At 35.4% G+C, this 14,946-nt stretch overlaps 1 long non-coding RNA gene across 1 annotated transcript in view; it reads right to left on the reverse strand.

The window, feature by feature from the left end:
- Positions 1-1,152: 1,152 nt before the first annotated feature.
- The window catches only part of LOC150012659 (uncharacterized), a 37,025-nt gene continuing 23,231 nt past the window's right edge, over positions 1,153-14,946 (reverse strand). Inside the window, exons 2-4 of the long non-coding RNA XR_016510767.1 lie at positions 9,596-9,675; positions 8,349-8,381; positions 1,153-1,525 (exon numbers count right to left, since the gene is read on the reverse strand). This is a non-coding gene — a long non-coding RNA (uncharacterized LOC150012659). The remainder of the gene's footprint in view (positions 1,526-8,348; positions 8,382-9,595; positions 9,676-14,946) is intronic.

Raw genomic sequence — 14,946 nt, forward strand, 5'->3', positions numbered from 1 at the left:
AAAACATTTGCAAATAATATATATGACAAAGAACTTGTAGCCAAAATAAATAAATTTTACAACTCAGCCATAACAATACAAATAACCCAAAAAAAGTGGGCAAACATATAGACATTTTTCCAAAGAAGATAAAAGAATGGCAAGTAAGTACATACAAATATAATTAAACATCATTAGCGAATAGAGTAATGTAAACCGTCACCACAATGAGATATTGCTTCACACCCAAATAGGAAGTCTGTCATAAAAAACACACATAGTGATAAGTATTGAAAATCATATGGAGAATTTAGAACTTCATTCATTGTTGATGGGAATGGGAAATGGTGCAGTCACTTATATGTACAAGATTAATGAAAACATGCATCCATGAAAAAACGTATTCACAAATATTCATAGCAGCATTATTTATAATAGTCTAAAATTTGAAACAACCCAAAGTTTATCACTGGTAAATGGATAAATAAGGTGTATCCACACAATGGAATGTTACTCAGCAGTAAACATAAATAAAATAGTGACCTATGCTACAGCATGGATAAAAATTGAAAATATTATTCTAAGTGAAAGAAACAAGTCACAAAAAGCCATATATTGCATAATTCCATTTATACAAAACATCCAGAATCAACAAATCTATAGAGACAGTTATTGTCTGTGGTTAGGTGGTAGAGAGGGGAGGATTGGGGACACATTGGGAATGACTGCTAATAGGTACAGAGTTTCTTTTTTGGAGTAACACAAATGTTCTAAATTGAATGTAATGATGCTTGTACATCTTTGTGAATGTACAAAAAATGAAACTGTACATTTAAAATGAGTGAGTTTTATGTTATGCAAATTATATTTCATTAAAACTATTTAAAAACTGATATACCACTTCACTCTAATTAATATTATTAAAATGATAAATGTCTGACAAGATCAAGTGTTAGGATATGAAGCAATTGGAGCTCTGATATATTTTGTTGGAATCCTAAAATTCTACAGAAACTTTTGCACACTGTTTAGTATTTTCACATGAGTTAAACACTCAACTACCATAGAAAATGGGTGATTACAGTTTCTATAAATTCAACCAAGAGAAACAAAAATATATATTCATACAAGAGTGGTAAGCTAATGTTTATAGCAACTTTATTTATTACCTGTAGATTTAGAATAAACACAAATGTCTATCAAAAAGTCAATATATAAGCTAATGTATTATGCAAAAATTACTGTGACAAATTATTGTGCTATAACAAAATGTCACAAAGTTAGGGTGCTTTGGTAAGTGGCGTTGTCGGGGTCACATGTTTGCACTAACCAAAGCCTGGCACCATTGGCATCACAAAGTGAACACAACACAGCAGCAATACACCACCTGCTCTGCTCTGGCTACCTCAACCTCCTTACCAGTGCTGGTCAAGTCTGAAAGTCATGCTATTGAGGAAATTCCTGATCTTCCTTTGCTGGTTGAAGATGAAATGGAAGGTTACAAGAAGACCAAGTAGGCTGTGTTACTTCTTCAAGAATTTAAGGCCTGGAATGATAGGGAAAAGGTCTATGCCTCTTAGCAAAAGAGAGCTGGTGATGGCAAAATAAAAAGCATCTTTGAATACAATGCAGGGGGCATTGTGTCACCTATTATGAGGACAACAGTATTAGCAAAGACTTCAGAAATACCCCTCGGATTACTCTGCTTAGTATAAGCAGACTAAACATTTCGAAACGCTCCTGGTGGATAGATGGGCTATTTCTGCACTTGACTTGAAAGTGCTTTTCACAAGTTAGGTAATCTATTGGTATGGCACTTGCTGGAAAGCTGCCTCCCTCAAGAGTAACTACAACCTTCTCAAGCATGAGATGCTCAGTATAGACCTTAGCAAAATCTTGAAAACCTCAGAGATCCAAAGAGCCCGTTCTCAGCTTTGAAAGCCAGCACTGTTTCAGTGCTGCATCTCTCTGACTTTTCTTTCATAGTCACATACTTCTGTACATTTTTGGAGTTTTACAATAAGTATTTCAAGTTTAATAAATAAGTAAAATAGATTTTTTAATCCAAAATATCCATTTCAAAGAAAATATTTTCTTATGATTAGAATCTGAGATGCGTGCATTTATATATGTATTCATTTTATAATGTTGCATAGAGAAATTAGAAACAGCCAACTATCCAAACACAGGAGTAGAATTAGATTGTTTGGATATAACCATGCATTGCTATCAGTTATTGAAATGTTTTTATGCTAATAGCAGTTCATAACACAGGAAAATGTAATATAAATTAAAATAGCAGCATATTTATTGATATAATTTTTAAACACATATATTTCTAAACCAGAAAAAGATACAAAATTGACAGCCATATTTCTTCAACTATTAATGACATTTATTGTTTATGTCTTTCTATATTTTATAAATCAAATAAAAATGTGTTTTGCCTTTATGCAAAAAAACAAAAAGTATATGCTTGGTACACAACAGATATTAAATAAAACATTATTAAATGAAAATAAAATTAAGCAAAATGTTTAAAGTAGTGTATAATAATATGACCGGCTCTGTTTAGGCTTGCAATAATGAATAGAGTTAAGTTGCTTCATATCTGTGCATTAAATTACACTATGTAAAACTGTCAGTTTTATAGGTACAAAATAGTCAAGTATTAGACATTTCCTATTTCTGCCTAATACATTGAAAATAATATTTTAATAGATAAGTTATGGAGATAAATATGCATATGGAACACTTAACACAAGAAAGTATCCATTTGTCTCAAAGCAGTCATAGTTAAATTTTCATGTAAGAAGAATTAAAATGACTTTACTAGAGATATTTCCCTTGTTGATCAATTTTTTTCAATTTTTAGCGTAGACTCAGATTTCATTTTTCTATAGCAACAATATAGGAGGTGATAATATCTGCAGTGCAGCTCACAAAAGCCTATTTAACCACAATGTAACTGAAATATAGTAGTAATTTTTCCACATAAAATCGTGTTCATAATAATGTTGCTATGGAGAGTTGAATGTAGTTTATTTCTAATGGAAACATTAGGAAACATGGCTCCCATGGGACTAGAGCCCATCTTCTCTTTGTTCATTTCAGAATAGATAAAACTGCTTTAAACAGTGTGTGGCCCCACAAGAGCATCTTTTGCTTTAAGTATTCATGTCATGGGTGTGGCAATGCATATCATTACAGCTTTCAGCCTGTGGCCTGAGGAGATGAGAAGTAGGCCAGGCATCTGACATGACATCCTGGGCTGTGTCCTGTTTCAGCCCCAAATTTGCTTAGTGCCTTTAGTCAGACCACTAAGGTGTTGTGTGATCAAATGTCCATGTCTGAGAAAAATATATTGCCTAACAATGTATTCATTGTGGTTGTTAGTAAATATGATACAGTTAATTAAATATTATTTACATTATGTAAGTTTTTCTGTGGTTTTATAATAAAGACTCAGATTAGGCAACTGATTTAACTATGTGACTCTAAAGTGCAATTGCATACTATAAGTAAAAGCAACAAAAAAATGCTCCCTACATATGATTTTTTGTTGTTGGGTTCTGTGTGTGCTTGCTTATTTTGTGTGATTATTTAGAAGAGGGTATTGAGGACAAAGAAGGGCAGAATAACCGTGGGGAAGTACATGGAAACATAAATACACCCTACAGTGAAGGAGAATATACCATCTTATAAATAAGGAATAGATAGTTCTCTAGCGGCATATCAGAATACTGATTGTGATTGTCAGTAACTATGCAATGTAGTAGGTAATTAAATTAACACTGGACATGAACTTTTTAAACTTCAGAAATTATATTTATTATATATATGTTATACATACATGGTATGTAATATATATTTACTGATTTAGTGTATCTATTTGCTTTATTTTTATAGTAAAGCAAAATAAAATAAAGAAAGTTTAACTGTAGTGACAGAACATGCTCAGTAGTATAAAAACTATACAAATTATTTAGCCATAAATTAGTCACACATTCATTAATGTAGCACTTGTACCACTGGCAAAAAAAATTCTAGTATTTAATTTTTAAGTTTTCTTTTCTCTTTATAGTGTAGTCATGAGCCAAATATGACAAAGAGAAGGAAAACTCTGACTCCAAAAAACCTCCGCTGCCTTGCGGCATACCTCTTCTGGGGAAAGGCTAAGGGAGTAAACCCCGACAGAAAATCCGGAGCCGGAGTCCCTAAGGCGGTTTGACGTTGTAGTCAACACCGGCAACTCCTGCGGCGCACCTGAAGCCAAGCTGTATTGACTCCGTCTTTCCCTTGGACCCTTCAGCTGCGAAGAGAGGGGGGGTCTGCTGCATGGGCAACAGCAGACCCTCCATATCACCCTGCCCAGGCTCTGTAGCTTCAGCTTCACTGGAGAGGACACTCCAGCGTCATCGCAAGATGTCGATTCAACACGGGAGGAGACAGATACCGTGTCACTCCCGAGTCGGACTGCACAGCCATTCTCGGCAGTGCAGATAGACTCTTAAGAAGCTACACCATCGTCTCTCAAGACAGACGGCTGCTGACAACGATATATATATACACACACACACATTTAATTTTTTCATCCATTTCTTTTCTAACTGCCTTATGTGGCACTTGTTTCTATTTAGATGGTTATTTTTGTTATCAAAAGACAGCATAGTATATTGGTTAAGAGTCTCTCTTTAACACTAGATTCCTTGTGTTAAATGCCAGCCCTGCCATTCCTACCTGTGGGACTTTGAGAAAGATGCTTTGTATCTCAGAGGACTGGGTTCTTCATTTGTACTATTGGAAATGGAATAGAATTGCTGACAGGATTAAATGAGTTTTGTACTTTGTACAGTTCTTGGAACATTTTGTTATTTTAATAAATGTCAACTATTATTATTATTTTTCATCTTCTGCTAAGTGCTCTCTGAATATTATCCCCAAGTTTGTTTCCACTGGTTTTGGGTGGGCATAATAATAATGTTAACAAAATAGCAGAAAGCAATGTTTATTGAATACTTATAATGTGTCATGCATTTTACTAAAGGCTTTAAACAAAATGTCCATTGATAGTCACAATAGCTTTGCAAAGTGGTTTGATTAAAAAAGAAAATCTTGTAAAGATAACATTGCTAAGAAAAAGGTGCTAAAATTTTATTAAATCTGTGCATAATACTTATTCCAGCAGATGTCTAAGTAATGTCTATTGGGTTCCCACTCTCATGTATTCTACATTTTAAGTGAGCCTCACCACACTCTGGATAATTCATTTATACTTTCCTTACCCTGTGACTGGACTATAAGATCCTATAATGCACTTTATATTTCACTGTATAGTATTTAAGCTATAAGTAATTTATGTAAGCAACTTCATGGCTCCAGATTTTGTCCAACTGCACTCTCCTTAAAACTTTCTGACATGTGGCAAGGAGAAGATTTTTAACTATATGATAGAATGGAAAATTAACAGAAAATTCAAAATAATTTAATTACTACAATTTAAGGGTGTAATATCAAATTAAAACTATGTGAGTGCATTGTTTAAGGGAGAGAACATTTTATACAAAGTTAAGGTTGAAACTTGGTTATAGTAAAGGATTATTCAGCCTACATAAGATGTGTATGTAGATGTTTGTAGTTTGTGTGAAGGTGAACTTATATAGGCACAAGCATTTTATTTCAGTGATGTTGGGCATGACATGTATTGTCTAGTTCATAGAGTTTACTTCTTTCTCCATTTGCCACGAACATATATGCAGCTTGACTAATTGCCACCTCTGTATTAGCTTGTTGATATTTTTGAGACTTTGAGTTCTAACCCACACATTTCATAAAGCATAATTACTTTCTTATCCATTTCTCTCCCCCTCCAATTCCAAGTAGGATGTGAACTATTTCAGACATTCAGTATTTTTAACCTCCAAGGTTTCTGACCTCAATATTTTTAGATATAAATAGGAAATCTGAAACACATAAATAAGACAGAGAATCTGAAAAGCCATCTCATTTTCTACTTGAATCAGCACCTTCAAGGAATTCGATGGCATGTGTCTTAATCAGGGATGTGAACATGTGTGTCTGTATGCGTAACAAAATGTGAGCATGTGAGTATTGACAAGACATTATTGTAACAAATATCTGCCAATTAGATATAGACTTATTTGAATTGTTTTTGAGACTAAGATATTCCTAGCTATTCCCTATTTGCCTTCATGGTGATTTAAACAATGTGGATATTAAAATCATGAAAAAATGATAAAATAAATTAATATTTAATCAGAAGGGTATACACCAGGAGCCATCATTTGTGTTGTAACATAAAGCTTTTCATAAAATCCTTAAAAATAATTCTAGATAAAATATTCCTGAAGGGATTTTCTAAAGGGCATGGGTGATAGGAGGATGTGCCAATTTAGAACAGAGACCCTGTAGTGTCCATGAAGATAATGATCAATCAGCTAAGAGGAAAAATTCTTTAAATTTCACTACCCTGAATTCCATGGCACTCAGAATTTAGAATTTTGCCTTAATCACTCATCATGTTTTATTTTAACATAATGCAAATCACTAGTTGTGTGGCTTTCATTTTTTATTTATTTATTGGTCATTTATTTGAAAATACATATTTCCTGCTATATTCCAGACACTCAAGAGAGAGGTATAAAACATATAGACACAATCTGTGGTAGACACTGTCAGTGCCTGGTCCATGATGATCAGATATCATTACTAGGCGCACGGTGTGACTCCCACTTGCCACTCTGCATCTGTGCTGAAAAGCATTTGTGCCAGAACTGCAGAGAGTCCAGCACCCTCTCCAGGCAGGCAGAAAGTGGTGAGAAATTAACATCTCTTTGGATCAGTCTTTACCAATGACTCTTTTGATTTAGTATATAAATACCTCAGCTCCTTTCCCTTCTGGTAGGATAATCGGGATTAGGGTTCTGCTGGCCACTCTCTAATAGTATTGCCTTTATCAACTCTTATTCCTTCCCTGTACTGCATTTATTTTCTTCTCCTCTATCGCTGTAATCTGAATTTCCCAAATAAACTGCTTTCACTTGAATCCTAATCTTAGGTCAACTCTTTGGAGGACCAAATTATGACACAGTACCTGCTGTCATGTAATTTATCTCCAGTACAGTATATTTTATAATAAGTTCAGGTGTCACCTGCATCAGAAAGTAATCTGTATGCTTGGGAAAGCACAGTATTCTAGACATCCTGAACCAAAATCTCTACTGGAGGAGGTTAGTAATTTTGACTTTTTACCTGCTCTCTGGTTAATTTCTATGCTCCTTGAAGTTTGGGAGCCATTGGCTTAATGTACAGCTCTGTGTTTGCAAGTCTTTTGGCCTTAACTTGAAGAGATACTGAGTCATAATGATGTAATAGACTTTTTTTCAAAATATTTAATACTCAAAGTATTAAAATATGTACAATTAAAGTAAAAATGTAAAGGAAATATTCACTTTTACTATTATATTGAAAACATCAAAAATGCATTTGAAAGTCACCACTATTTTCAAATTTAAAATTCTTTGGATTATCATATGAGCATGAAGGTTTAGGCAAAAATTACATATATTAAGAGTAAAGCCATACACAACAAATATTATTGTTATATTTGTGTTTTGATTAGAGTATTTTATGTTTTGACTGGAATTATTATTTAGCATTTATGGATTTTTTTATTCACCCTTTAATCATTCAAAAATATATATTTAATAACACAGATACCATGGTTCAGAACTAAAAAAGCAAGACAGTGTTCTTACTGTCAAACATAAAATATTTCCATGAAATCTAGGACATTTCTATGGAAATATAAACTTGAAAGACATTTCAAAAATAAGTACTGATCCTAAATAGCACATGAAAAGAAAAGCTATTATTAATGACTAACATTTATGGTTTCATGTTCTAAAAAAAAACAACAAAAAAACAAAAAAAGAAAACCTTTTGTACACCTTTGTCCTTTCCCAGGAACTCTAGTTAGTTAGAGGGATATATTTACTTCCTGTTCACAAGAAAATATATACTGTGTAGAAAGATGTGAATTTTTCCACCTTGTATGTAACTACAAAATTCTCCAAGTGGAAATATCTATTGTTGCATTTTGTTTTTTATCTTACACATAACAAAGGAACTTGGCTAATGCTATTGTTTTGAGTTATTTCAAAATAGATTATTCTAATCAATAAGATTTGAAAGCTTATTTATCTCTTAGGCTGGTTGGTCCTTGTCAATGTACAACTTATCAAGAGGTCAGGCCTAGATATATGTAAGACAAATGCTCTCTTAAAATACAGAAACCACATTTGCATTTTAGGTTTAGACCTAGCAGTGAAACTTACTGTTATACTTACATCTCATAATATCGGAATTTTGGAATTTCAGTTCTGAAAAAATTTAAGAGATTCGTTAGTATTTAAAAGCATTATCTGAAATAAAACGAAAAAGAGTAACAGTGTTTTGTAGGATATGGTTATACATTTAACAGCCCATTTAAATAGGCTCAAATACTCATTTGAAACACTGAAACGCTGTCATTATCTGTATACTAAATTGTGTTCACCAACCAGAGTCAAGCCTTCCATCACCATTTTTCTCCACAGTTACCCTCCTCTATTTCTTCCCATCCCCTTTCTCTCTGGTAATCACCATATTGTTGTCTCTGTTTATGACTTTTTTTCCCCTTAATTCCTGTATCTTTTTCACTCAGTCCCCAACCCCATCCCCTCTGGCAACTATCAATCTTTTCTGTGTATCTATGAGTCTGTTTCTATTTTGTTTGTTACTTTATTTTGTTCATCAGATTCCATATATAAATGAAATCATATGGTTCTTGTCTTTTTATCTTTGGCTTATATCACTCAGCATAATGCTCTCTAGGTCCATCCATGCTGTTCCATAAGATAAGACTCTCTTCTCTTTTTTTTTTTGCAGCTGAGTAGTATTCCATTGTGTAAACATGCCACAGCTTTTTAATCTATTACCACAATAAATTCAATAATAAGTAAGTAAATAAATAAATAATTTTGTGCTATCAAATTAATGTTTCCAAAGGCTCACAAATAAACATTTAAAAAATGTGATGATAGTCTGTTTTGTAAAGAAAAATTCTTACATATCTTCACAAGTCTTGACTGTCCAGTTTTAGCTTCATCTACTGATTAGTTTGATGAATCAATGCTACATAATAATATAAAATATATAATAAAACTATTATTTGACTTAAAAAAGAAATACTGTCATAACCACTTCTTTCTGTATAACCTTAATTTTTCTCTATTCTCAATTATGTATTCATGTGAGTTTTGCATTAGCAAGTCATTTCCCTGCCCCTCCTCAACCCCACCGTATCTTGACTGTATTTCCGTGTTCTAAAACTTGCATCTGACAGTTTGATAATTATTTCTCTTCCTGTTTTATTCTCTGATTTTTTTCTACTACCTCTGGTTTATATTGCCTTTTTTTCTGAAGTTAATATGCATGTTCCCAGAACTGTTCTCTTTCTTCTAATCACTTTATATAAGCAACACCATTTATCAATATTCAAAATGATGGTGAATTCTACTGGGTATAAAGAAAAGGACAATGTCAAAATAAATACCTGACACTGAAGTTGAAGATGAGGGGGAAAAAAACGTTGGCAGTTTTACCACTTTCAGCGTCACCAGAGTTCAGGTCACCCTGTTATAGACAAATTGTGGGAAATGATTTTATTAATTAAGTTTATTATTTCCCTCTTTTGTATGCAATATATATTATGCATGCTGTAGAAGATTGAGATTTAAGGGAGAAGGAATTGTTTGCACCGTTGAAATTTTACAGAGGTTAGATCTACACAGATATCAGAAGCTTATAGGTAAATTCTGAAAGAAAAGTAATCCACATTTTGATCAGGAAAAAACAAACTTACTGCAAGTTTATGAAGAAAGGAAAACTAAACCTTGAAGTGCCATAAAAGACAGATATATTTTAAAGTATTTAAAGTGAACTATCTCACACGAACAAATAATGCATGGATATACAGGTGCACTCTAGTGAGCTCTGTGGATGACAGTGTTCTCAAAACTGAAGTCTGTGTGGACTGGTAGAAGGACAGGCATAAAAGAAGAGGTCTATGATTTCTTCATGTCTTTTTCTTCTTATATCTTTGCCCATGTGGTTGAGATAGAGTTAGCAATAATCTTTACATACTCACTACTTTCAGTTTTTAAATTATTTAAGAGAGCTGCCCACATCTTGGTAAATATTAATATGATAGTTGAGTGGGTGGAACAGGGCTGAATGGCCCTGACGGCGGCATAGCAACAAGAGGAGAAGCATGAACTTCAGGGGAAGAGTATCAGGCACACATGGTCTACGTGCCTCTCTTCATAAGCACATTCTCTCTTCAGTGGTAACTTAGTGGTAGCAGGTTGTGTTTGGGGATGGAAGGCCAGCTTCTGATTTTAGTGAATCAAATATATATTACTTAGCTTGCTCACCAAATCAACTAAAATGTCATAAAAATGATAAAAAGTTTGTATATATATATATCCATAAGATCGAAAACATGGAAATGGGGACTTCCGGCCAAGATGGAGGCATAGACAGACATGCTATATCTCCCTCCACAACTAAGAAGGAATACTACCTCAAACTAGAAATAACCAGAAGTTCTAGAAAAATCAAGCTGCATGGAAGCCAAACAAATAAAGATATAAAGAAAAAATACTCATTCAGATAGATAAGAGAGGAGGAACCGGGGAGGAGAGGATGCGGTGTGGTGGTGGCAGCAGCAGTGGCAGTGACAGGCTGGCAGAAAGCAAAATTACACGTTTTAAAAAGTCAGGAGGGCACCTGGGGAGCGATCCCAGCTCCACACCAGACTGCACAGCTCATGGTCCCAGCACTGGGGAAAATAAAGCCTCATTGCTTCTGACTGTACAGACCACTGGGGGTTGGGGTGGAGGAAGAAACTGCCAGTTTCTCAGAAGAGTATGCTTGTTTAAAGGGCCTCTATGGTCCTAGAACATCCACAGACCCACCTGCTCTGGGAGTGACGATCAGGGCAACAGCTAGAGGGGCACCAGCCCCATACTTAAGAGGGAGAAGTGCCTGGAAAAGTGGTGAGTGCTGGGCAAGCAGCATTGTTCCCTCTCAGACCCCTTCCCCACATACAGTGCTACAACGTGGTGAAACGAGTCTCCTGTACTGAGGAATCCCTAAGGCTCTGCCCCTTACAACATAATAGGAGTGACAACTCTACTTAAGACACAGAGGCAAACGAACACAGGAGCCTGTTAAGATGAGGAGACAGAGAAGTATGGCCCAAAAGAGGGAACAGATCAAGGTGCCAGTGGTGAGAAGATAGCCAACCTAACAGACACAGAATTCAAAACACTGGTGATAAAGATGCTCACAGGCTTGACAGATATGCATGAGCATGGCAAACACATAAGGGAATAAGTGAAAGCTATGCTAAGTGAAATGAAGGAAAATCCACACAAAACAAAGGGTGAAGGAAAGAAAACCAGGGTTCAACTCAATGATTTGGAACATAAGGAAGAAAAAAACAGTCAACCAATAGAGAATGAGGAAACAAGAATTAAAAAAAAAAATGAGGAGAGGCTTAGGAACCTCTGGGACAACTTTAAATGTGCCAACATCTGAATCGTGGGGGTGCCAGAAGGAGAAGAGGAAGAGCAAGAAATTGAAAACTTATGTGAAAAAACAGCGGAGGAAAACTTCCCAAATTTTGTGAAGGAAATAGATATACAAGTCCAGGAAGCACAGAGAGTCCCAGGTGAGCTGGCCCCAGAGGTTACCACACCAAGATACATCATAATTAAAACGCCAAAGGTAAAAGATAAAGAGAATCCTAAAAGCAGCAGGAGAAAGTGAAGAGTTGCCTACAAAGGGATGTCTATAAGGCTATCAGCTGATTTCTCAAAAGATACTTTTTAGGCAAGAAGGGACTGGCAAGCAGTATTCAAAGTGATAAAAAGCAAGGACCTACAAACAAGATTACTCTATCCAGCAAAGCTATCATTTAGAAGGGAAGGGCAGATGAAGTGCTTACCAGACAAGGTGAAGCTAAAGGAGCTCATCATCACCAAGCCATTATTATATAAAATGTCAAAGGGACTTAAGAAAAATAAGATCAAAACTATGAACACGAAAATGACAACAAACTCACAACTATTAACAACCAAATCTAAAAATTAAAAACAAAATGGAGAAATGGGGAAATGGTGCAGGAACTAAGAAGCTTAATTGGTTGGTACAAAATATACAGGGGGAAGTTAAGAATAATACAGGAAAGGGTGAAGCCAAAGAACTTATATGCATGACCCATGGACATGAATTAGGGGGGTGGGATTGCTGGAGGGAAGAGGGTTACTGGGCAGAGGGGAGCAAAGGGGAAAAAAAACTGGGACTACTGTAACAACATAATCAATAAAATATACTTAAAGAAAAATAGACAGGATCCATATATAGACAGGATCCATCATCTATAATAATAGAGATAATAACTATTCCTTATTCATGTGGTTATTGAAAGCACTAAATAAGGTAAATTATGTGAAGTGCTGAGAAAAATGCTTGACAAGCAGTATTGAATCATTGCAGTTAATTTATCACAGATACAGCTATGGAAAATTCATGTATTGAGTCCCTGTAAACTCATGTCTAGGTTTACAGCAATGGAAACATGTCTGTTCCACTTTGAAGAATACTGAGACTTGGGTTCTACATAGGAAGACATGCATCTAACTCACTAAGATCAATGCATGTTTTTAAAAAATAAAAAGTGCAAAACAAACTTTTTGTTATCTGATGACTACTCTTTCTGCACTTGCCTCAACTGGTTGTTAGCATGCAGACTAAGTGACACACTCTTTTCCTAGTATTTGACAGTAACATATCCTCCTTACCACTTGTATCTGATGAAGGCTACTACTACAGTTTTCTGGAGACCAGTGATATAAATCCTGTCATATAAAAAAGGTACATTCACTGCACTCCCAGTGGATAGCAGTGAGAGCAAGAACTGAAAGCTTTTATATTACAGTCATTTTTTTCTCAGCAAATTGCCTTCAGATAGCACACTCTTTGTTGAAATGCATGTGGTTTTCACATTTTTCTTTTTCTACCCAATGCTAAAATTGTTTACATCTCTTCTACCAAATATAAGCCAGTCAGGAGGTCTAACAAATAAACTCACCCCATATAAATCTACCAACTAGATAGCACATCAGGATCATGTCAGACCACGTTACCATAAAAAAATTGAGACTATTTGCCTCATCTGACTATACCCTAATGTTCCTAATGATCACTTTTAAGCTCAGTCCTGCCCAGCTATGGAGTGGATGAAACTCTGTAGCTTTCCTTGCTTACAAGGAAATTTTCTAATTTATAATTTTCTAATCTATAGTTGCCCATCATAAATTTTAAATACATAATTTTAGATAAACAAAGCCTAAGCATTATACTTTCTTATCTAACACCAATATGAATCTTTCAGATAAGACCACAGCCAGCCATTTGGTATATTGAAAATTCCTAGATTTGCTAATAGCCTTCACACTCAATACCCACCACCACCACCTGTCCACTAAAGAGGAAGGAAATTAAAATCCTAACTCTAACCCTGAATTTGTCTGCTCTTTTTCATTAGAAATAGTTCAATTTAAGATACATTTTTTGGTTGAATTATGGCTTTATTTATATAATTGATACCAATTTCCCATTTGCTCTCCCAGAAGCATTATCTATTAGTTCCATAGTAAGTAGAATTCAATATCTTTAAGTGCTTAAGAATTTTGTAAATATTAGGTGCAAAGATTTTCCTTTTAATTACTCTTTTCTCATTGATATGCCAGAACTATTCTGAATGCTGTTCAATATCTGAAAAAAAAAAGTTCTGTAAGAACTTAAAACTATGGGACTTCTGGCCAAGATTGAGGCCATAGGAAGACATGCTGCATCTCCCTCACAACTAAGAAGTAATTTACAACCACTTCAAAACTAAAAAATCCCAGAAGATCCAGAAAATCAAACTATATCAAAGTTCAACAAAGAAATAAGAAATATTCATCCAGAAAGGTAGGAGAGGTAGAGCCGGGATTGAGAGAATGAGATGCAGCACTGTAGCAATGGCTGTGGGGGTGGTGTTCGGCAGCAGCAGCTGGTGGCCAGCTAGTGGCAGCCATGGCTGGCAGCAGTGGCAGCAGCACAGGGACTGTAGGTGCTGTGAAAAGTGCAGTCATACATTTAAAACCTGGGAAGCAATCCCAGCCCAAGACCAGACCCATCCCAGCCTCAGACCAGACCTCACAGTGCATGGTTCCAGGGCCAGGGAAAATAGAGCCGCATTTCACATTGCTTCTGACTGTGAAAATCAGTGGAGGGATGGGGCAGAGGAAAAAAACTGCCAGTATCTCAAAGGAGGCATCTTTTTTTAGTATGGGAAGGGGGAGAAGTGCCTGGAAAAGTGGCAAGTGCAGGGCAAGTGTCACTCTTCCCTCTCAGACCCCTCCCCCACATACAGTGCCACAACATTGTAAAATGGGTCACCAGCACTAATGAATATCTAAGGTTCCACTACTAACAATATAACAGGTTCAACAGCTCTACCTAAGTCATAGAGACAAATACAGAAAGCTGTCAATATGAGGAGACAGAGAAGTATAGCCCAAAATGGGGGGCCAATCAAGGTTCCAGTGGGAGAGTGCAGGATGAGGAGATAGCTAACCTAATAGACAGGGAGATAGCCAATTTAACAGATAGACAGTTTAAAGCACTGGTGATAAAGATTCTCACAGACTTGACAGAAAAGATTAAGCATGACAAGGAAGAAATGAAGGTCATACTAAGTGAAATGAAGAAAAATCCACATAAAACTAGTGGTGAAGAAAAGGAAATCAGGGTTCAAATCAATGAATTGGAACATAAGGAAGAAATAAATGG

This window comes from Furipterus horrens, unplaced genomic scaffold, assembly GCF_987537825.1.
Source record: "Furipterus horrens unplaced genomic scaffold, mFurHor1.1.pri manual_scaffold_4, whole genome shotgun sequence".
NCBI classification, from domain to species: Eukaryota; Metazoa; Chordata; class Mammalia; order Chiroptera; family Furipteridae; genus Furipterus; species Furipterus horrens.